This window comes from Microcaecilia unicolor, chromosome 4 (genome assembly GCF_901765095.1).
Source record: "Microcaecilia unicolor chromosome 4, aMicUni1.1, whole genome shotgun sequence".
In the NCBI taxonomy this organism is placed as follows: domain Eukaryota; kingdom Metazoa; phylum Chordata; class Amphibia; order Gymnophiona; family Siphonopidae; genus Microcaecilia; species Microcaecilia unicolor.
Genome location: NC_044034.1, coordinates 242023211 through 242045480, shown reverse-complemented (window position 1 = coordinate 242045480; position 22270 = coordinate 242023211). Strand labels below are relative to the sequence as shown.

General features: G+C 46.1%; 1 protein-coding gene across 8 annotated transcripts in view; it reads left to right on the top strand.

Moving 5' to 3' along the window:
- The first annotated feature begins 18916 nt into the window (after nucleotides 1-18916).
- The window catches only part of MBNL2 (muscleblind like splicing regulator 2), a 314090-nt gene continuing 310736 nt past the window's right edge, over nucleotides 18917-22270 (top strand). For 7 of the 8 annotated variants that reach the window (XM_030201368.1, XM_030201369.1, XM_030201364.1 and 4 more), the window contains exons 1-2: nucleotides 18917-19340; nucleotides 19927-19981. The gene's annotated coding sequence lies outside the window, so the exon portion shown is untranslated. The remainder of the gene's footprint in view (nucleotides 19341-19926; nucleotides 19982-22270) is intronic. The other variant, XM_030201362.1, reaches the window with a different exon arrangement.

Below are 22270 nucleotides of genomic sequence, written 5' to 3'. Positions count from 1 at the left end.
CCCAGAAAAAAGTGTGGAAACTATACCGGATAAGAAGCTGGTTGCCCCACATGATGCTGGCAGCAGAATTGACTTTGGGTATGCTCCTGAAGGGGTATTACACTGAGGAAACAACACTGCAAAACATATTGGCATTAATTTTAAGAGGTAATATTATGAACGCCAACATGAACACTACCAACACTTTGTCAAGCAAGAACAAATGGCGGAATTGGACCAGAGACTCTAGAAGACTGTCACGAAACGCCTAGTCACCCACCTGGCATTACCCCGTGGCCACTCTATCCCCAGCACAGCTCAGGTCCACCTGCACCTGCCGCTTGTGCTCTACACTAGCACCCTCCTCCCACCGACTGGGTCTCAACCGCCTCTGGGTGAGTCTTTCGCTCTCAAACTATCCCCAGTAATTTCTAGGTTACTGGGGCCACAATCCCAGTGCTCCCACAGTTCCTAGAAAGCACTCACAGACCCAACATAGAAACCATCAGGATTCTTAATCAGTTGAGTCAATAAACTAAAAAAAGGTCTGAAAAATTATAACAATGTACTGAAAAGGTGCAATCAGCCAAACAATACTGGATGGACTGTTCAGGTCTTTATCTGTCGTCATTTATTATGTTAGGTATCTGAACTATGGATCAATTATAACACTAACTAAACACTTGTATACTATCTAACTAGCACCTGGGGAGATCAGGACATATAGCTGCTCACGTTATCAAATATAACTTTTCACAGTGCTTCAGCAAAGAAAACTAATTTTCTCTTTTCCCTGGCTGAAACTGGAGCAACAGCCAGTAACTCCTGGGTAACTTTAAACTCCAAGCCATTCAGAGTCCAGAACAACAAAATTTGAAAACAGCTGGCCACGTCACTGCAGGCACTTCCTCTTTGTGCTTAAACTAAAAGAGGAATCATTCACTTACCTGCAACAGCTTAAAACATAACATGCACCACCTGCTGGCCAAACTAGAGAAATAGATTGCAGGAAAATATCACAACATTTATCACAGGCTTAAAAAACCCATTGTTTTGTCACAAAGACTAATACGGCAAGGGAACTGGGCTCATTTGTTAAAAGATAATTTAACAGGGATGTGCATTTATTTCAAAACAAATAAAATGACAAAGGTACTTTTTGTTCATTCTCTATTAAATTAACCAAATGGTCGCAGGTCCAGCATGAATCAAAATTGGCTGGTACTATTATACGCTGTGACGGCCAGACACATTGCAGCTATCTGAGGGGAGGTGGGGGGGGGGGGGGAGCACAGTCATTTGAAACTTTTGACAAGGAGTCAAACAAACCTATCCCCGCCTCACTTCTGCCAAATTCCATGGATGATATGGATGATGATATTAGCAAGAAACTAAAACCTGCACTATATTGTTTTTTCTTTTCTTTCCTGAGCTTCAGGAAGAAAATGTGAGTTGTTAGAAACTGCAGGCTAGAAGAGTTAAAAACTAAAGGTAAAAACATATTAAGCAGACAGAAACAAAGCAAATTTTTCCCAGTGAATTTGCCTATGGAGACACTCAGTTACTCCTTCATGCAACCCTTTCATGATGTAATCCAAGGATTCTCAACACAGTCCTTGGGACACACCTAATGAACTGGGTGTTCAGAATACCCACAATGAATATACATGAGATAGAGCTGCATGTCCTACCTCCATTGTATGCAAATTTCTCATGAATATTTATTGTAGGTATCCTGAAAACCTGACTGCCTAGGTGTGTCTCGCGGACTAAACTGAGAACCCCTGATCTAATCTAACCCTGTTGGTGCATCTGTTCTCCATTCCCCAAGGATTTGGAGTCTCCTTACAATGTTGGTGCTGCTTTGCCCTGGTGCCTTGGGGTGGCCCTGTTGATACTGGTGCTATTTGCCCACTCCCAGTCCTTTGGAGTCTTTATTCCACTGTTAGTGCCCTATGCCATCTTTTGGATTCATGGGTCTTCATGTGCCCTATGCCGTCTTTTGGATTCATGGGTCTTCATGTGCCCTATGCCATCTTTTGGATTCATGGGTCTTCATGCCACTCTTGTTGTCCCTGAGTGCTTTTGCAGACTGTGAAATATTGCAGGAAGTCCTTAGGAAATTGGAAGGCTGGGTGTCCAAATGGCAGATGAAATTTAATGTGGACAAATGCAAAGTGATGCACATTGGAAAGAATAATCTGAATCACAGTGACCTGATGCTAGGGTCCACCTTGGGGGGGGGGGGGGGGGGGGGGGGGTCGATGCTCAAGAAAACGATCTGGGTGTAAATGCAAACAGGATGCTAGGAATTATTAGGAAAGGGATTGTGAATAAAACCAAAAATACTATAATGCCTTTGTATCGCTCCATGGTACATCCACATCTTGAGTATTATGTTCAGTTCTGGTCACCGTATCTCAAAAATGATAACAGCGGAATTAGAAAAGGTTCAAAGAAGAGCATCTAAAATGATAAAGGGGATGGAACTCCTCTCGTATGAGGAAAGGCTCAAGAGGTTAGGGCTTTTCAGCTTGGAAACGAGATGGATGAGGGGAGATATGATTGAGATCTACAAACTCCTGAGCAGTATAGAACGAGTAGAAGTAAATTAATTTTTTACTTCTTCCAAAAGTACAAGACTAGGGGACACTCGAGGAAGATACATAGAAGTACTTTTAAAACAAAGAGGAAATATTTTTTCATGCAACAAATAGTTAAACTCTGGAACTCTTTGCCGGAGGATGTGGTAACAGTGGTTAGCGTATCTGGGTTTAAAAAGGTTTGGACAAATTCTTGGAGGAAAAGTCCATAGTCTGCTATTGGGACAAACATGGGAAGCAACTGCTTGCCCTGGGATTTGTAGTATAGAGTGGTGCCACAATTTGGGTTCCTGCCAGGTACTTGTGACCTGGCTTGGTCACTATTTGGAAAACAGGATACTAAGCTAGATGGACAATTGGTCTGACCCAGTATGGCTACTCTTAATGTTCAAGCAGTCATAGCAGACTATGAAACCACAGCCTTACCCACCATCCCTTCCCCTCATTCATAAAACAAACTGCAATCCCTCCACCCACCCTCTCCATCCCCTTAACCCTAGAACGCATATTGGGGGCCTTTTAGGCCCCCATGCTTACATTTTTGCTATTATCTGCAAAATTACTTTAGAATTTTGAAACTCAAGGTATTACTCAAGTATGTCATTGTTGATAATATCCAGTTGTTCATATAATTTTTTTTCATAGGCATTATGGTGTAACAATGCTTGTTTGGTGAAAACTACATCTGTACGAATTGGGGGCCTTTTAGGCCCCCGCTGTTTTTATCATGTTCTCAGAAGTGTTTGTGTCTCAAGTTACTTTATTTGTACTCAGTAATGCTGGTGGAGGGGCCAGGGTGTGGATAATAACATGTGAGGATGTCATGTGATTTTTGGAGGGAGTGATAAGGCCATGACATCACCTCAGGTCCTCTGAACACTGAGGACAGTATACACTGTGAGCTAATTGCTGAAGGACCTGTGATAAGATAAGCTGTTGAGAGGAAATCTGTTTCATTTTCTAACATCTAGTCAGCAATGGCACAGTCTTCCTCCAAGTGTCTGACTGACCAGGAGATTGAAGCGATTATATTTCAAAGCGATGATGAAAGTGAACTATCTTTGTCTGATGAAGAATATCTGCCACCAGCTAATCAAACATCCTCATCCAGTGATTCTTCTGATGATGAAGAAGTGAATCTAGTGGATCCTCAAGAAGTGATAAGTAGAACATCCAAAACGAATGTTTTTTGGGACAGTAATCCTACATTAGTCGGATGTACTCCAATACACAATATTGTGAGACAGGCTCAAGGAGCTGTGGGAAGTCCCAGTTACTTTAGCCCTAAAGATGTATTCTGTACTTATTTTTCTGACAATATTGCAGAAGAGGTCCTATTATGTTCAAACCTAGAAGGAAGACGTATCGCTTCAGCAAAAAATAAGTCCTGGAAAAATATCTCAAAAGAGGAACTTTATGCATATATTGGACTTTTCCTGCTGGCAGGGAGTCAAAAATCGTATGATGTCCCAATACGAGAATTATTTCTGGACCCACTTTCTGATCCACACTATAAGGCGACAATGTCAGTGGGCAGATATGAGGAAATTAGAAGGATCATTCGCTTGATGATAAGCGAACTCGTGCAGCGAGGTTTGAAACAGACAAATTAGCCCCTATCAGTTATATCTGGAACATATTTATCAAAAATTGCACAAAACTTTACAATCCTAGTACTAATGTTACTGTAGATGAGCAACTTGTACCGTTCAGAGGACGCTGCAAATTCATACAATACATGCCCAGCAAGCCAGCCAAGTACGGTATAAAAATCTTCTGGATGTGTGATTCTGCAAATTATTATGGCATAAATGGCGTAATCTACTGTGGCAAAGAGGTTGGTGCACCAGTACAGAAGGATCTGGGGTCTGAAATAGTCAAAACTCTTGCTGTTTCAATATTCAATTCAGGTAGAAACATCACCATGGACAATTATTTCACCAATGTTGAACTAGGCAATTTTCTGCTTGCAAAAGCTATTACACTTGTTGGTACTATAAAGCAAAACACGACGAGAAATTCCAGCAGCACTCAAACACAATCGTCAGCGAGCACTTTATGAGAGTGTCTTTGGATTCAATAACAAAGCGACTTTGGTATCTTACAAGGCAAAGAAGGAGAAATCTGTAATTTTACTCAGTACCATGCATCACGATTGCAGTGTTGACAGCAATAACCAAAAATTGAAACCAGAAATCATCCTGCATTACAATGCAACAAAAGGAGGTGTAGATAAAATGGATGAGATGGTGGGAGAATATTCGTGTAAGAGGCAAACAAAACGATGGCCTGTAGTACTATTTTCAAATATGCTTGATGTAGCAGCCCTAAATTCATTATTTATACAGAAACTCATCCTGAATTTCATGCACAGAGGAAGGACAGGAGACGCTTATTCTTGAAGGACCTTTGTCATGAACTTGTAATACCTCACATGATAGAGCGAAGCGACTTGAAATGCTTGCCAAAGAAAACTAAAGAAGCAATGAAACGGTGTGGCGTACAGTTTCAGATTACTCCAGAGCCAGGAGAAAGAAAACGAAAGCGTTGTTTCATGTGTCCAAGAAACATAGAGAGGAAAACTGAGCGATATTGTTCCACTTGTAAGGAAACTGTTTGCAAAGAACACTCTTCTGAAAAAATAACATGTCTGAATTGTTTGGAAGACTAATATAATAGAAAAGAAAGTTAGAATAAAAATGTAGCTGCAGCTAGTTTGCTATAGATTTCTATGCATTTTTGTGTGTTTTCATGTCTTTACGTGAAATTTGGGAAAAAAAAGATTTTTTGGTGTTTTCTGTGAAAAATTATAATTAAAATGTTGTCCACTATTCATATTTTATTGAGCAATTTTGAAATAAACTTGTGAAAGTTATTTAAGTGTGTTTTTCTACATTATGTGCATGGGGGCCTAAAAGGCCCCCATGACGTTAATATGTATATTTTTAACGTCATGCGTTCTAGGGTTAAACAACCTATCTAGTACCCTCACAAACATTTTGAAGGGGGACTCGAAAACACTTCAATGGCTAGGAGGCTCCCCACCCTGGGAAAAAAGCCTAAACTATGTTAAATTTACTACCAATCAGGCATGGCACAGTGAACAATCACCCGCTTATACACAGAAGGTGCATCAGTTCTCACTCGTGGCAGTCAAGCCACCTCAGGTGGGTAGATCTTGATTCGGTGTTAATAAAATCCTGTGCTTCCTGACACTATGTCCATAGTTTTCCACTGACCATCAATAAAGATTTTTAACATTGCCAGGTAGAGAAAAAGAAATTGATATCCCCTCTCATGTAAAGCAGCACATAGTGGAGTGACGCACTTCCTGCGTTTTAGTAGCGCTGGTGAATAGTCCTGAAAGAGCAATATCAGTTTGCCCTCATATTTGAGGGCCTCTCAGTGCCTCCGATAATGTTGTAAAAAGGCTGCTTTATTTGCATAGTTGAGAAGTTTTGCTATGATCACTCTTGGTCTTGATTGTCCAGACCGAGGGTGGCCCAAGCGATGAGCCCCCTCAATCCGCACCCCGAAGACAGGTAGGATGTGAGCCAGTGTTCCAGTAAGTGTGATAGTTCACAATCTGGAATGGCTTCAGGTAATCCTACTAATCTCACATTGTTTCATCGTGACCTATTTTCTAAGTCATCCAGCTTAGCAGCCTGCTCCATTAGCTTATTTTTGAGTGTGTCAATGTCTTGGCCCAAAGTTGCAGAGGAATCTTCCAACACTGTTCTACTTCCCCTATTCTTTTCGTGAGAGCTTCAATGACTGACTCAAAGCCCTGCATTTGAACGAATAGCTTGTACCAGTGAGGTCCCAAAGCTTGTTCCACTGCTGAGGTTAAATGGGTGAGTTGCGCCGGAGACAACTGTCGAGCCGCGGGGCCCACTGTGCCAACCATTTTGTCACCTCCACACGTCTGCACCTTTTCCTTTCTGGTGTCTCTGGCGGACTTCGCGGACCCCAACGCTATCACAAATCTGTCCATAAAGAGAGTATCCAACCTTGGCGGGATGTGGATTCAATAGAAATGCAAAATCGCCCAATTGAAAAATAATGTCATGGAGCTCCCAGAGCACTACAGATTCACGTCTACACAGCTCCTCCATCAAGCAGTCTCCTCTTATCTTCAGGTTATACTAGCTACGTCTTAAATCTCTCAACCTACTCTTCGCTATCAATAAGAAGTTCTCTCTTTTTAATGATCACATTCTAAGTCTTCAAACTCACTGCATACCTTCTCCTTGATTATCCCTGTGCTTAGGGAAGTCGCTGGACAAATCCCCACTCTGGGCAAGAGTTCCTTTTCCTGCCCTTTTCTCTGAGTTCACATGTTCATGGATCCAAAAAGGCAGAATGGTATCCTGAGTAGTCACCCTATTTGCCCTGACCAAGGGTGATGTTAGTATTGGACGCACAGAGCCTGTGCTACGAGTCTCCTCAATAGTTCCCTTAATCTCGCTTGTCTACCAGCTGCTGCTCTAAAATCTGGTACTTCAGGGTTGGCGGAATTCGAACACACAACATACAGAATTCTTGAGTGTCCAGCACTGGTCTCCGTTCTGAGCAGTGTGGCTCCTCTGTATCCCTTTCTGATGTTTTTTTTTCTTCACTGCAGGGCTTTTGGCTGCAGAAGAAATGGGTGCAGGAGGCGGGAAACGGGTGCTTTTAGAGCTCAGCCCTCATTGCTGCTTCGTGCCTCCCTGCCTGGAAGTCAAACCACTGCCACTGAAAGAAGTTACTCTGGGTTTGCCTACCTGTCTTCTCACTGAAACCTCCCTGGCCCCTTCCCCTATCATGTGTCAGTCACAGGACACAAGTGAGGGAAAAAACTGTCTAGTCAAGTGGCAGCTGGGAGACAAATGGTGGAAGGGGCTGTGGAGGAAGAGAGAGGGATGGCTATGGAATACAGGTGCTGCATTTTTGAGTGGAGAGGAGAAAAAAGGGGCGAGGGCTAGGAAGTAGGACAGAAAAGAGAAGGGATGAGTGAAGCTGCTGTGCACAGTGTGAAGGAAAGGAAGAGGATCAGTGGGAGATGCTAATACCTTGTTAAGGACAGAGAAACGGTTGAGGCAAGGGGTGAAAGAGGAGACTGCTGAACAAGGGAGTGGTGAGGCCTTGTGTTAAGGCCTCCGTTATCATTGGCTTGGGATGGGGGGGTTCAGGTTTGGGTCATCTGTTGGGGGAAATGGGGGGCCTGCTAGCATGCACCTCCATGCTGGGCAGGGCTCCCCATTCCTTCCTAATCTTCTAGTAAACCCTAACACCAGCTCCGAGCTGGCATAGGGTTTACAGCAGTAGCAGTGCGCTAGTTTGGTGCGCTGTCCTCTAAGCATTGGGGAGGAATACCAATGTCCCTGTTCAGCATGCATTTGCATGCTATTAGTGTTGAGAGCCAGCAAGCACATTGTTACACGCACTCGCCGGCTCTGATCCTGGGACTTAAGCAAACACGAGCACTAGTCCAGAACTAATAGCCACTAGCACCCACATTTGCTTTTGATCATCTGCACCCAAGAACAGAACCCGTGTGTTTATAAAGGCTAACCACAGAGGACTGCAGAAATGCAGGCACCTGGTCTATTTTACACAGCTTAATAAATATACAGATGTACTCTGTTACAGGTGGAGGGGCATAATCGAAAGAGATGCCCAAGTTTTGTTGAGGACATCCTCGCAAAACGTCCCGACGGAGGGGCGGGGAAACCTGTATTATCGAAACAAGATGGGGGTCCATCTTTCGTTTCGATAATACGGTCAGGGATGCCCAAATCTGGAAATTTAGGTCGACCTTAGAGATGGTCGTCCCTAGACTTGGTCATTTCTGATTTTCAGCGATAATGGAAACCAAGGACGCCCATCTCAGAAATGACCAAATCCAAGCCCTTTGGTCATGGGAGGAGCCAGCATTCGTAGTGCACTGGTCCCCCTGACATGCCAGGACACCAACCGGGCACTGCAGTGGACTACATAAAATGCTCCCAGGAACATAGCTCCCTTACCTTGTGTGCTGAGTCCCCCCCCCCCCCCCAAACCCTCCCTAAAACCCACGCCCCACAACTATACACCATTACCATAGCCCTTACAGGTGACGGGGGTCACCTAGATGTGGGTACAGTGGGTTTGTGGAGGGTTTTGGAGGGCTTGCTGTTTCCTCCACAAATATAACAGGTAAGAAGGGAGATGGGCCTGGGTCCGCCTGTCTGAAGTGCACTGCACCCACTAAAACTGATCCAGGGACCTGCATACTGCAGTGATGGACCTGACATCTGAGGCTGGCAAAAAATATTTGTTGAGGGTGGGAGGGGGTTAGTGACCACTGGGGGAGTAAGGGGAGATCACCCCGATTCTCTCCGGTGGTCATCTGGTCATTTCAGCCACCTTTTTGTGCCTTGGTCGTACGAAAAACAGGACCAGGTAAAGTCGTCCAAGTGCTCGTCAGGGACGCCATTTTTTCCCCACTATGGGTCGAGGACGTCCATGTGTTTGGCACGCCTAAGTCCCGCCTTTGCTACGCCTCCGATATGCCCCCTTGAATTTTGGCATTCCCTGCGACGGAAAGCAGTTGGGGGCTTTCAATTATACCGATTTGGACGACCCTGTGAGGACGCCCATCTTCCAATTTGTGTCGAAAGATGGGCGTCCTCTTTCGAAAATGAGCCTGATAGACAGCACAAGCTGCCCCATCCTCTTATGGCATAAAAGCATGAACAAGAGATTTTAGAGCTTTAGAATCAGTATACAGTTTAAGTGATCTTATTTTCCTCATTGCGCCGAATGATTTCTTGACAACTAGAGATATGTAGACTGAAGCTAAGCTTATCATCTTAGAAAACTCCAAAGCATATAAATGTCTCCTTTACAGGAAGGAGAGGTTTCTTTATCTGAAGAAAATAAAAGGCGATGGTAATTTTTTGTTGCTGTTGTGAAAACCATATTGCTTCTGATCTATGGAGGTTGAGGATGTTTATTAGTCTCCAACCAGTGGGCAATTTATCCAGGCTAAGCATCAAGCTTTGCTGAAAAGTTATTGTTCCAGGATTCATAAGTGATGAGAAACTTAGTATCAGCATTAAAAAATGACCTTATTATTTCCTCAGATTATTACTTTAAAAGGAATGAAGCCTGTGAAGACTGGGATTACTTTAATCAGTGGGATTAGAATTAGAGACTTAAGTCTCTCTAAAAGAGAAAGAATGTAATCAGATGTATTATTTCTAACTAATATTGGACAATAAGTATGTTTTTTAATGAAATGATTTGACTATACACCATATTGGCCTTGAAGAAGCTAACCAGATGATCAATGTGGAATAATGAATTAGACAAGTAATATCTGGCTATAATCAGGTTAATACCACGGGTTTTTTTTCTGTTTACTGTTTAATTGATCTCCTTATCTTGTTTCACTCTCCCTATTTAGTGGTCTAAGGAAGAGAATAAAATTACCTGACTGAAATAATTCCTACATATTACTTTCTCTGTATTTCCAGCAAGTTGTTTTATCGCTTGTAAAAATTTAAATGTTTATAAATAAAAAATTTAAAAAATATATATGAGCTTATGCCCAAGTCCTGAAACAGAGTAGCCAGTGAGGCAATGGCTACGTTAAACAGTGTGGGGGCTAGAACTGACCCGAAGGACTCCAAAAGGCAATCGATAGCTGCTGGAGAAAGCATTACTTGAGTGAACCTGAAAGGACTGTTGTGACAAATAAGATCTAAACCAATTCAAGGCAACTCCCATGAAACCAACTTCTTTAGCCTTGTCAAAAACACATTAATCAATGACATCAAGTTCTATGATTAAATCCAGCTGAATTACAAGAACATCCTTAACCCATCAAGGTGGGAGATGCTTTCTATGCATAGCCACCAAGGCTGTTTTTGTATCGTGATCTATGTGAATCAGATTGCAGAGGATGGAAGGAATTAGTAGAGTTTCAATAGGTCAATAACTGTTGGATAATCATCTTCTCTATAATCTTAGCAACAAAACGAATATTTGAAAGGGCACGTAATTAGCCAAAACTGAAGGAGCCAGAGCAGATTTCTTCAAAATTGGGCAGATCATAGCCTGCTACTTTCTCAGGAGCAGGCCGTGGGTAAAGCTAGAATTGATTAAACCCAAGAGAATTGGTGCCCAAAGAATTATTAGGGGTACAACTAGCCAAAGAATTAATACCAGTATGAATCTTGGTATGAGGAATCCTGAGCAGTCAAGGAAGCGGAGGACAACACAGACTCCCAAGCTACTTTCCCTTGGTAGCTAAACACTTTCCTGACTTATAAAGTAGCATATTGATGAAGGTTGATAACCATCAAAGCAGACACAGGATTTACTATAAAATACAGTATTCCAATAACACAAAATTGATTACTGTAATTCTCAATAATGAATCAACTGTGAGATGTAAATTCATTTAGCTGCTGAATCAAGGCCTTATAGTAATAAGAAAGTCTTTTACAAGCTTCCCAATTTACAGATGACTTGATTTTCCTCTGGAGATGTTCTGCCCGATACAACCTCATCCTGAGCCGCCTCAGATCAGGACTAAGACTTGGTTTATTTAAGGAAGATTTCCTGACCTTCTCCAAAGTTCATCAAGAGAAGATGGATAGGCTACGAAGACTGAACCTTATCACAAAGGGATAATATAGAAAAGTCAGGCAAAGATGAGATACTGGGAAGAAAAATATTTCCTGTCTAGTAACTACAAAATGGAAAAGACTCTGAGGCATTCTCTGGAGAGGGCCTATCTGAATGGCAAAGAATACCATAAAATGGTGGGCACCGTACACAGGGATTTTTCTACTAGACTGCAATTCCTGCCTGCAACAAAATACGTAGGAGTGAAGAAAGAAAGGACGCACCAAAGAGTCTTCCTTAAAGGCAAAAATTTTAATTCTGGTGTGGAGGTAGGACTGTCCAAATAATCATTTAGATCACGCAAAGCACTTAGACTTACAAAGTTCCAATGGTTACTGTGGAACGTTAAGTCTAAGTGCTTTGAAAATATACATCCAAGTAACTGCAACGAACTGGGAAGTAAGTTTAATGACCATTGTGAGGAACCAAAAACCTGAGGGGGTCTACAGATTACCACACAATAAAGGGGACCAGACCCCTCAATGTGGGACCAGTAGGATGTCAAAACACAGGAACGAAAGGAGCTCTCCAATAAAGGCATTCTTTTGCACCTCTAGAGGAACCATTACAAGAAAAAAAACATTAAAGTAATCCTAATCCAGACACGTTTGAATAACAAAATTTCCATCCTTCACTGGTAAGTAAGTAGATTGGACGCAAAGGGAGCACAATTCAAAAAGGAACCACGTGAACACATTTTACAAGTGGAATTTACTTGCGTTCTTATTTCTGAAATTCTTACAAACTTCTTCCTTCCTCTGGAAGCGCCAAAAGGTAAAATTATGTATAATCATACCTGATAATTTTCTTTCCATTAATCATAGCTGATCAATCCATAGACTGGTGGGTTGTGTCCATCTACCAGCAGGTGGAGATAGAGAGCAAACTTTTGCCTCCCTATATGTGGTCATGTGCTGCCGGAAACTCCTCAGTATGTCGATATCAAAGCTCCATCTGCAGGACTCAGCACTTAGAGAATTACACCCACAAAGGGACACTCTGCCCAGCTCACCACCGCCGAAACGGGGGAGGGGAATTAACCCAGCTCATCCCCACACAAGTGGGGGAGGGGAATTAACCCAGCTCATCCCCACACAAGTGGGGGAGGGGAATCCGTCCAGCTCATCCCCGTGGAGCGGGGGAGGGACACACCCGCCGATGCGGGGGGATCTGGCTTATCCTGCAACCGCAACCGCGGGAGGAGCTGACTGACCCTAGCACCGCCGAAGCGGGAGGGGTACAAAACTGCCCTACAACCGCACGAAGCGGGAGGGAGTGCCGGCAGAATTTCTGTCTCAATCCAGCCCCGTGAAACGGAGGGGAGAGGAATGCAGCAGCTCACTGTAACACAAACTCGTCTCAACTCTTGAAGAATCCAAGTGAAAAAACTTGAACCCGAAGTCTTCCTGAAGTAACTGAAGACTAAACTTGAACCTGAAATGCAACCAGAATAGAAACCATACAGATATCTGGGCGGGGCTATGGATTGATCAGCTATGATTAATGGAAAGAAAATTATCAGGTATGATTATACATAATTTTACCTTCCATATCATCAAGCTGATCAATCCATAGACTGGTGGGATGTACCGAAGCAGTACTCACCCAGGGCGGGACATAGTAATCCCTGAACTCAACACTGAAGCTCCACACCGGGCCTCCGCCCGTGCCGCCACAGTCAAGCGGTAATGCTTGGAGAATGTATGGGCCGATGCCCAAGTTGCCGCCTTGCATATCTCTTCCAAGGAGACGCACCCGGCCTCTGCCATCGAGGCCGCCTGAGCTCTAGTGGAGTGAGCCTTCAGCTGGATAGGCGGCACCTTCCCCGCGGCCACATAAGCCGCGGCAATGACTTCCTTGACCCATCTTGCCACTGGAGGCTTAGCAGCCTGCAGACCCTTACGAGGACCTGCCAACAGGACAAACAGATGATCCGATTTCCGGAAATCATTGGTCACTTCCAAGTATCTGATGATGACTCGTCTCACATCCAGATATTTAAGAGCAGAGTACTCCTCTGGGTAGTCCTCCCTACGAAAGGAAGGGAGACAGAGCTGCTGATTCACATGGAAGCGAGAAACAATCTTGGGCAGGAAGGAAGGCACTGTGCGAATAGTCACTCCTGCCTCAGTGAACTGCAGAAAAGACTCTCGACATGAGAGTGCCTGGAGCTCGGAAACTCTTCTGGCTGAAGTGATAGCCACCAAAAAGACTGCTTTCAACGTCAGGTCTTTCAGAGTTGCCCTCAACAAGGGTTCAAAAGGCGGCTTCTGTAATGCTCTGAGCACCAGGTTAAAATTCCACGCAGGCACCATTGAGTGCAGAGGAGGGCGCAGGTGCTTAACTCCCTTGAGAAAACGCACCACATCTGGTTACGAAGTCAGGGAAGCACCCTTCAGGCGGCCCCTGAAGCAAGCCAGGGCCGCTACCTGGACTTAAAGGGAACTGAGCGACAGGCCTTTCTCCAGACCTTCTTGCAGGAATGCCAACACTGAAGAAATTGGAGCAGTGAATGAAGAAAATGAGCCTGCTTCGCCACGCTGCAAAGGTACGCCAAACCCTGGCGTAAGCAGTAAAAGTAGAGCGCTTCCTCGCTCTCAGCATAGTGGCGATGACCTTGTCTGAGAAGTCCTTCTTCCTCAGACGCTGCCGCTCAATAGCCAGGCCGTAAGCCCAAAAGGGGGAGGGATCCTCCATCACCACGGGACCCTGATGTAACAGACCCTGCTCCACTGGCAGCCCCACCAGGATTATCCGGCCCGGATGCTTTGCCAATCGGTCTAGCACCCTGCCCAACATGGGCCAGGGCGGGAACACATAGAGAAGCTCTTGTGTTGGCCACTGTTAGAGGAGAGCATCTACTCCCAGAGATCGAGGGTCCCGTCCTCTGCTGAAAAAGCGTGGCACTTGGCAACTGGCCGATGACGCCAATAGATCTAGGCTCGGCTGGCCCCAGCGCTTCGTGATATCCAAGAACGCCTGAACCGATAACTGCCACTCTCCGGGATCCAAGGTATGGCGACTGAGAAGTCCGCCTTGACATTCATGACTCCGGCAATGTGGGCTGCTGACAGCTGCTCCAGGCTCGCTACCGCCCACTGGCATAGATTCATGGCTGCCTTGGCTAGAGGGGCGCTCTTGGTACCTCCCTGGCGGTTGACATAGACCACAGCCGTGGCATTGTCCAACAGGGCCCGTACTGGCTTCAACGCCAGTACCGGGATGAACTCCAAAAACGCCAACCGAATGGCTCTGAGTTCCAGGAGGTTGATAGACCACTTTGCCTCTGCAGGAGACCAGAGCCCCTGCGCTGTCCTTCCCAAGAAGTGGGCTCCCCAGCCCGACAAAGAGGCGTCCGTCGTGACGACAATCCACTCCGGGATCACCAGAGGCATTCCTGCAGACAACTTGTCTGTCTGCGTCCACCAGCTCAGCGCCTTGCGCACTGCTGGGTCCAAGGGAAGGTGCACAGCATAATCCTCCGACATCGGAGTCCAGCGCAGCAGCAGAGATTGTCGAAGTGGTCTCATATGAGCCCTGGCCCAGGGCACTACATCCATCGTGGCCGACATAGAGCCCAACAGCTGCACATAGTCCCAAGTCCGAATAGGAGAGGCTACTAGGAACTAGTCCACCTGAGCCTGAAGCTTGACAATCCAATTGTCTGGCAGGAACACTCTGCCCACTTGGGTGTCGAATCGAACTCCCAGATGCTCCAGGGACTGAGTCGGGCGCAGCTGGCTTTTCTCCCAGTTGATGATCCACCTCAGGGAGTTCGAAAGAGCAACCACCCGGTTCACAGCTTTGCCGCACTCTGCATAAGAGGGGCTTGGATCAACCAGTCGTCCAGATAAGAATGGACTTGAACTCCTTCCTTCCTCAGGAAGGCCGCGATGACCACCATTACTTTGGAGAAGGTCCGCGGAGCAGTAGCCAACCCGAACGGGAGGGCTCTGAACTGGAAGTGTCGGCCAGTACTGCAAAACGCAAAAAGCGTTGATGAGGAGGCCAGATGGGAATATGCAAGTACGCGTCCTTGAAGTCCAAGGATGCCAGGAACTCTCCTGCCTTCACTGCCGCTATAACAGAGCGGAGGGTCTCCATGCGAAAGTGCCGAACTTTCAAGGCCCAATGGACCCCTTGAGGTCGAGGATAGGCCGTACAGAACCTCCTTTCTTTGGAATCACAAAGAAAAAGGAGTAACGTCCCTTGCCAGGCTGATTCTCTGGCACCGGAACGACCGCCCCCAGGCGGAACAGATTGTCCAAGGTCTGCTGCACTGCCACAGCTTTGACCGGAGACTTGCAGGGAGAGAGTACAAACCCGTCTTTTAAGGGTCGGCAGAACTCTAGCTTGTAGCCGTCTCTGATGACTTCCAGCACTCAAGCGTCTGAAGATATTGTGGTCCACTCGCCCATAAACGAGGACAGCCGTCCTCCAATCTGCACTGAGGCGTGGACCAAGGCCCCGTCATTGGGTACGAGACCCTGGGGGAGGACCGGAGGGAGCACCTCCGGGACGGCGGTCTCTGCGAAAGGAATGCTGCTTGGGGGAGAAGTTCCTCTTGAAGGAAGAGAGGGCAGAGGAGCCCGACCTGCCCAGGCGGTACCGACGGGCTTCCTGAGCCCGTCCTCTGGAGGTACCAGGGCGAGTACTAGCCCGAGCCCTGACCTCTGGTAACTTCTTGCCCTTAGACGTGCCGAGATCGGTCACGATTTTGTCCAGCTCGACCCCAAAGAGCAGCTTGCCTTTAAAAGGCAATCTAGCCAGGCGGGATTTAGAGGCATGGTCAGCAGACCAATGTTTCAGCCAAAGCCACCGCCGCGCAGAGATTGTCTGAGCCATGCCTTTAGCTGAGGCTCTCAAGACATCATACAGCAAGTCTGCCAAATAGACTAAGCCCGATTCCAGGGCCGGCCAAGCAGCCCTCAAGGAATGATCCGAGGGGGAAGCCCGCTGCACCATAGTCAGGCACGCCCTGGCCACATAGGAGCCGCAAACTGAGGCCAGCAAGCTTAAAGCAGCCGCCTCAAAGGACGACCTTAAGGCCGCCTCCAATCCTCTGTCTTGGGCGTCCTTTAGGGCCGTGCCATCTTCCACTGGTAACGCCGTTTTCTTAGTCACCGCAGTGATTAAAGAATCCACGGTAGGCCACAGAAAGGCCTCACGTTCACCTTCAGGCAAAGGATAGCGGCGGGACATAGCCCTAGCCACTTTAAGGCTCGCTTCCGGGACATCCCATTGAGCCGAAATTATGGAGTGCATGGCACCATGCATGTGGAAGGTTCTAGGCGGGTGCTTCGTCCCCAGCATAATGGCAGAGCCAACAGGGGCTGAGGGAGAGACGTCCTCCGGAGAGGAAATCTTCAAAATGCCCATGGCCTGCACTAACAGGTTGGGCAAATCCTCTGAGCTAAAGAGCCGCTGCAGAGGGGTCATCCGCTCCATCCGAGCGGGGATCCGTCTCCTCCAAGGAATCCGCAAAGGACCGTTGGGAGACCTCAGACACGCTGCCCTCATCTACATCGGAGGAGACAAAGTCCTCCAAGGCCTGGGAATCAACCCGAGGGCGTTTACCTCTGGGAACCTCAACCTCTTTACCAGACGAGGGAGCAGGGGCAGCGTTTTGCATGAGGAAAGCCAGATGCAGCAGCAAAACAAACTCGGGGGAGAAACCCCCCAGACTGTGCACTTCCGCAGCCTGGGCAACAGCCCTAGACGCACCCTCAACCGGCGCTCCCAAGAGCGGGGGAGAGACATGCTGCGCATCCAAAATGGCGTCCGGCGCGACACTCCGCGAAGGAGCCGCGCGGGAAGAACGGCGCTTAACTTTAGCCGCTTGGTGCCGTCGCCCAAATTAAGGGCGTTCATGGCATTAATGTCTCCAACCTCAAGGGTGGCCCACGTAGAAGCCGTCCGAGCCGCGTGGCCGGCCAAGATGGCGGAGGCGAGGAGCGGGGGATGGGCGTTTATGGCGGGAAAAACCGCCACGCCGGAGGAAGGACCGGGACATTCATCGGTCACGAAACTGTCACCCAACAAGGGCGAATCAGGCTGTAAGACCCCCGCATCCCCTCTAGAAGCGCTCAAGCGATCCGGGGAGCGACCCTTTGCGCCCTCGCCCTCCGACGCCATATGCCACGAGGAGAAGAATCGGGGAACCCCCTGCCCGCTATAAAAAGGTAAAAATTACCTGCTGTCCGCTCCGAGCTGTAACGAACTGGTGTCCCAGTGAGTAGCTGCAATGAACGTTTAAATAAACGTCGAAATAAACGCCTTTAAGGACGTTTAAAATTTTTTTTTTTTTAAACGGAGCCAGCGGGAGGGGGGAGAAAAGGAGGGACCTGGTACCACCAGGTTTGCACTTGCTCAAAAGAGCCCTCAACCCCAGGCACTCAACAAAACCTAAAAATTAGGCTTGGAGGCCTAGCCAGAGCTGCTGCTGTGTGTGACCACCACCTGCTGAGATAGAGAACATACTGAGGAGTTTCCGGCAGCACATGACCACATATAGGGAGGCAAAAGTTTGCTCTCTATCTCCACCTGCTGGTAGATGGACACAACCCACCAGTCTATGGATTGATCAGCTTGATGATATGGAAGTATGGTTTTAAACTAATAATACCACTGAGCAATGGGAGTTACTATGAGAACCTTTCAAATCAGATCTCAGCGATAACATCTTAAGTAGCCAATGTCTCGATTCCCAAACGGCTACGTTCGAGAACATGGTGCGAGTTTTATCAAAGGATCGATGCTACAGAAACTTGCTGTTTACCAAATTATATTTAATTATGCGATGACGTTTTGAATTAGCTGCACAAATAATAGAAATTTAAATTTAGATATACGTTAAAACAACCGAAAAGCAAACCCAATCTGAACGTACTCGAAACCTGAAAACACAGCCAACCATTTGCCTTATCCGGGGGGGGGGGGGGGGGGGGGGGGGGGGGGGTGAGAAAACGGTTGAATAAAATATTACAGAAAAAAAAAAAAGACAAGAAGAAACGTTCGGTTCCTCTGTTTAGGAAGACAACATGCCTCTACTTTGGCAAAAGGTAAAAAAAACACAACCTTTTAACACTAATAGCGCAAGAGAAAACGGACCATTTCCGTAGCAATCTCATGCAGGGGAGCCAAGTTTTCGGGACGGTGTAAAAACCGGATACAGCGCTTTTACACCGTCCCCCAACTTTTCAGAATTATTGGAGGGGGGGGGGGCTAAGCCCAACGCAATAACCTCTCCCTTGGCACATACAAGGAATTCTCTCAATATTGGGGGTGCTCAAGGTACCCACAGAGCCGGCTCCTATGATCTCATGTCATGTCTGCATTTGAAAGCGTTTCCTTATTCCCTGGTGTGGACACACGGTACCATTTACCATGTCATTCTATTGCGCCGAACTTTACTCCACCCAATCCTCCCGCTCCCGCGTAGTGCAGACGTGAGGTGAAGGGGCGGAGCCGTATCTCCTGGCACCGCCCTCTCATCTAAGCCACACCTCCGTCAGGCAACCCGCTAGATCTCGTGGTGGCTTAGTGGGACAGAATGCCCCCCCCCCAGGCAAGTGTCGTACTGAGCACCACCACAGCCAGTGATTTCTAGGAGAGATCCCTATATACTGGTTCACTCCTCCCTCTCCCAGAGCGGCGCGCTTCCCTCACAAATGTTTGTATGTGATGCCCCACCCGCTTCTGCTCCGATCCAGTGGTGACTGGTGAGGGTGTTAACAGCAGAGGTTGAAGACTGGCGCTGCGTGCTGCCTGCAGGCCTGTCATTGGCATCCACTGCTGTAACCGTACAGTGGAACGTCTCTTGTCCCTTCGCCCCCGCACGCACGTTGAAGCCGCAGCTGAGGGCGAGCTAAGCCAGCAGTCTGCAAGTGCTTGTCATGTGGAGCTTCTGACAGCCGCAGCAAGGCCTGTTGCCTCTCAATCCTGCTGCTGAGTCCCCACCAACTTGACAAGTTACATTTTCTTAGTTGCCGATCGTGTCCTCCTAGTGCCTGGATTACTGGCACACTGCATCGCCTCCTCCCCCCCCCCCCCCTCCCCGGTTGGCTAGGAGGGGTTTTCTCCGTTCGGAGATTCGAAAAAAAGGTAAGGTGGGGAGATCTTGTGCGTGTAGAGTCAAAATACTGACAACTTGTATTATGTTTTGGAAATAAATTATTGTCGTTATTGCACACCGCTCTGGAGGTATGGTTGATTCCACTTTCAAATAAATCACTGCCCCCCCCCCCCCCCAAACCAAAGAAGAGGATGTTTGGAGAGTAAGATAGGTTGAATCACTTTCTTTTCTGCTCGTAGTTTCTTCTGTATGCATTACGACCAGGATCTGCTTTTTAAAGGAGGGAGGGTGCTGCTGGGCTTACAGATGATGTCATGTGGCAACCCCAGTTCTCACTTTGCTCTTTAGCTTCGCTGCTCATACAGAGGGGAAAGCTGTTGGTCCCCAGTTATAGAGTAGAGCGCTTAGACTCGCCATATTTTGGCTTTGGGTTTTCGTATTAGTATCTGACACTTTTGGAGCGGAACAACTTTCATCACCTAATTTATGCAGTTGTACGTTCTGAAATGTAATGGGAACGTCAGCTCTTAAAATATTGTTCTGGCATTTCACCAGGTCTGATGGCTAATTTTCTTCTTTTTTTTTTTGGTGTATATTTTTCATTTCACATCACAGGCATTGAAAGTGTGCAGAGCCCTGGCTGATTTTAAGCACTCTGGCCTTCTTGAAGGTACTCACTTGGTTTTTCTGATTTTTGGTTCAGTCACTGATAATATAGTTTTGTTAATGTGCTTGGCTTTGCTGTGGTTAGTGCAAATGGAATCATGCAACTGGGGGGGGGGGGGGGGTGAACGCACCCTGCTCCTTCCTTAAATTTGGCCTGCACTTACTGTTTTTTTTTTTTTTTTTTAGTTTTATAGTAGTGCAGCTTGCACCTGCAATGAATGGTGGTTAAAAGCTTTCGCTTTGCTGCCCTTCAGTACAGTTTGTGTTTCCCTACAGCTTTCTTGCCTTAATGGGTTTAAAGTCAATAGCCTAGAGGAAAACTTGGGAGGCCTTTTACTAAGCTGCGTTAACTGTTAGCACGCGCTAACCACAACTTTAAATGTCTTACCGCAGGGCACACTCAGGCATTGGGATCGGTTGTGCTACTCCACGCTAAAATATATTTGCAAATTTTCTGGGAAAGGAGCATGTTTGGGGAGGAGGGTGGGCGTATCTGTGCTAATCAGTTGTGCATCTACATTACCGCGTGCAAACTTATTAGTGCAGAATTACCGTGTAAGCCCTTACTGCCTACAAAAATGGGTGTCGGTAAGTGTTGACATGCTAATTGTTTTTAATAGCAGTGTGCTAATGGTGACAGCACATGGCCATTAATACAAACAAATAGAAAATTAGCCATTTTACTGCTGTGGTAAAAATGACCTTAGCGTGCAGGAAAAACCCACGTAAGGGTGCACTAAGGCCACTTTCTACCACAGCTAAGTAAAAGAACCCCATGGTTACTTCTTTTATGACATCCATTCTTCTGTAGAAAAATTGGTCAGTTCTCCTGATCATTGCAGTTGTGCTGTGCCTTTTAACACACATCAAAATATGTATTTTGTGCATGAAGTAAGTAGATGTTTGTGCACAGAAACAGTGGAGCAATAATTCAGTAATCTTTGCAGAAATATGACAGGTTCTGAAAAAGGAATAGTGATCAGACCACAAGACTGTAATATCAGTGGCAGGACAATTTTGAAAACTATCTGATCAGCAACATTAGAATCTAATTTGAATTGTCATGGGATAGGAGGTAGTGTTCTATTGTGAATTAAAAACTGGTTAAAAGATAGAAAACAGAGAGTAGGGTTAAATGGTCAGTATTTTCGACAGAGAAAGGTAGATAGTGAGGTTCCCCAGGGGTCTATACTGGGACCGCTGCTTTTTAACATATTTATAAATGATCTAGAGATGGGAGTAACTAGTGAGGCGATTAAATAGCAAATTTTAGCAAGCAGCAAGATGATACAAAGTTATTCAAAGTTGTTAAATCGCAAAAGGATTGTGAAAAATTACAAGTGGACCTTATGAGAGAGAGAGAGAGAGACTGGGCATCCAAATGGCAGATTACGTTTAATGTGGGCAAGTGCAAAGTGATGCATATGGGAAAGAGGAACCTGAACTATAGTTACGTGTTGCAAGGTTCCATGTTAGGAGTCACCAACCAGGAAAGGGATCTAGGTGTCATAGTTGATGATATGTTGAAACCCTCTGATCAGTGTGCGGCGGTGGCTAAGAAAGTAAATAGAATGTTAGGTATTATTAGGAAAGGGAATGGAAAATAAAAATGAAGACATTATAATGCCTTTGTATCACTCCATGGTGCGACTGCACCTCGAATACTGTGCTCAGTTCTGGCCACCGCATCTCTAAATAGATATAGTGAATTAGAAAAGGTACAGTGTAGGGGATGAGGCGACTTCCCTATGAGGAAAGGCTAAAGCTGCTAGGGTTCTTCAGATTGGAGAAAAGAGGGCTGAGGGGAGATATGATAGAGGTCTATAAAATAATGAGTGGAATGGAACGGGTAGACGTGAATCGCTTGTTTACTCTTTCCAAATGAAGCTACAAAGTAGTAAATGTATAACAGATTGGAGAAAATATTTCTTCACTCAATGTGTAATTAAACTCTGGAATTCGTTGCCAGAGAATGTAGTAAAAGCAGTTAGCTTAGCTGGGATTCTATATATTGCGCCTTAATTTCCATGTGGAAATCGAAGAGTATTCTATAACAGTGCGCATAACTTCATTGGTTAACTAGCTAATCAGAGCTGTCAGTTGGATGCTAACAAGCAATTATCAGCACTAATTGGCATTAATTAAGATTTACGCGCACAACTTGCTAAGTGTATTCTGTAACGTGGGGCTCATAAATAGTAAATATCATCGTTGAAAAGGGGGTATGGCCATGGGCAGGGTATGGGCGTTTCTAAAATCTATGCACTTTGTTATAGAATACATCTACTCTGCA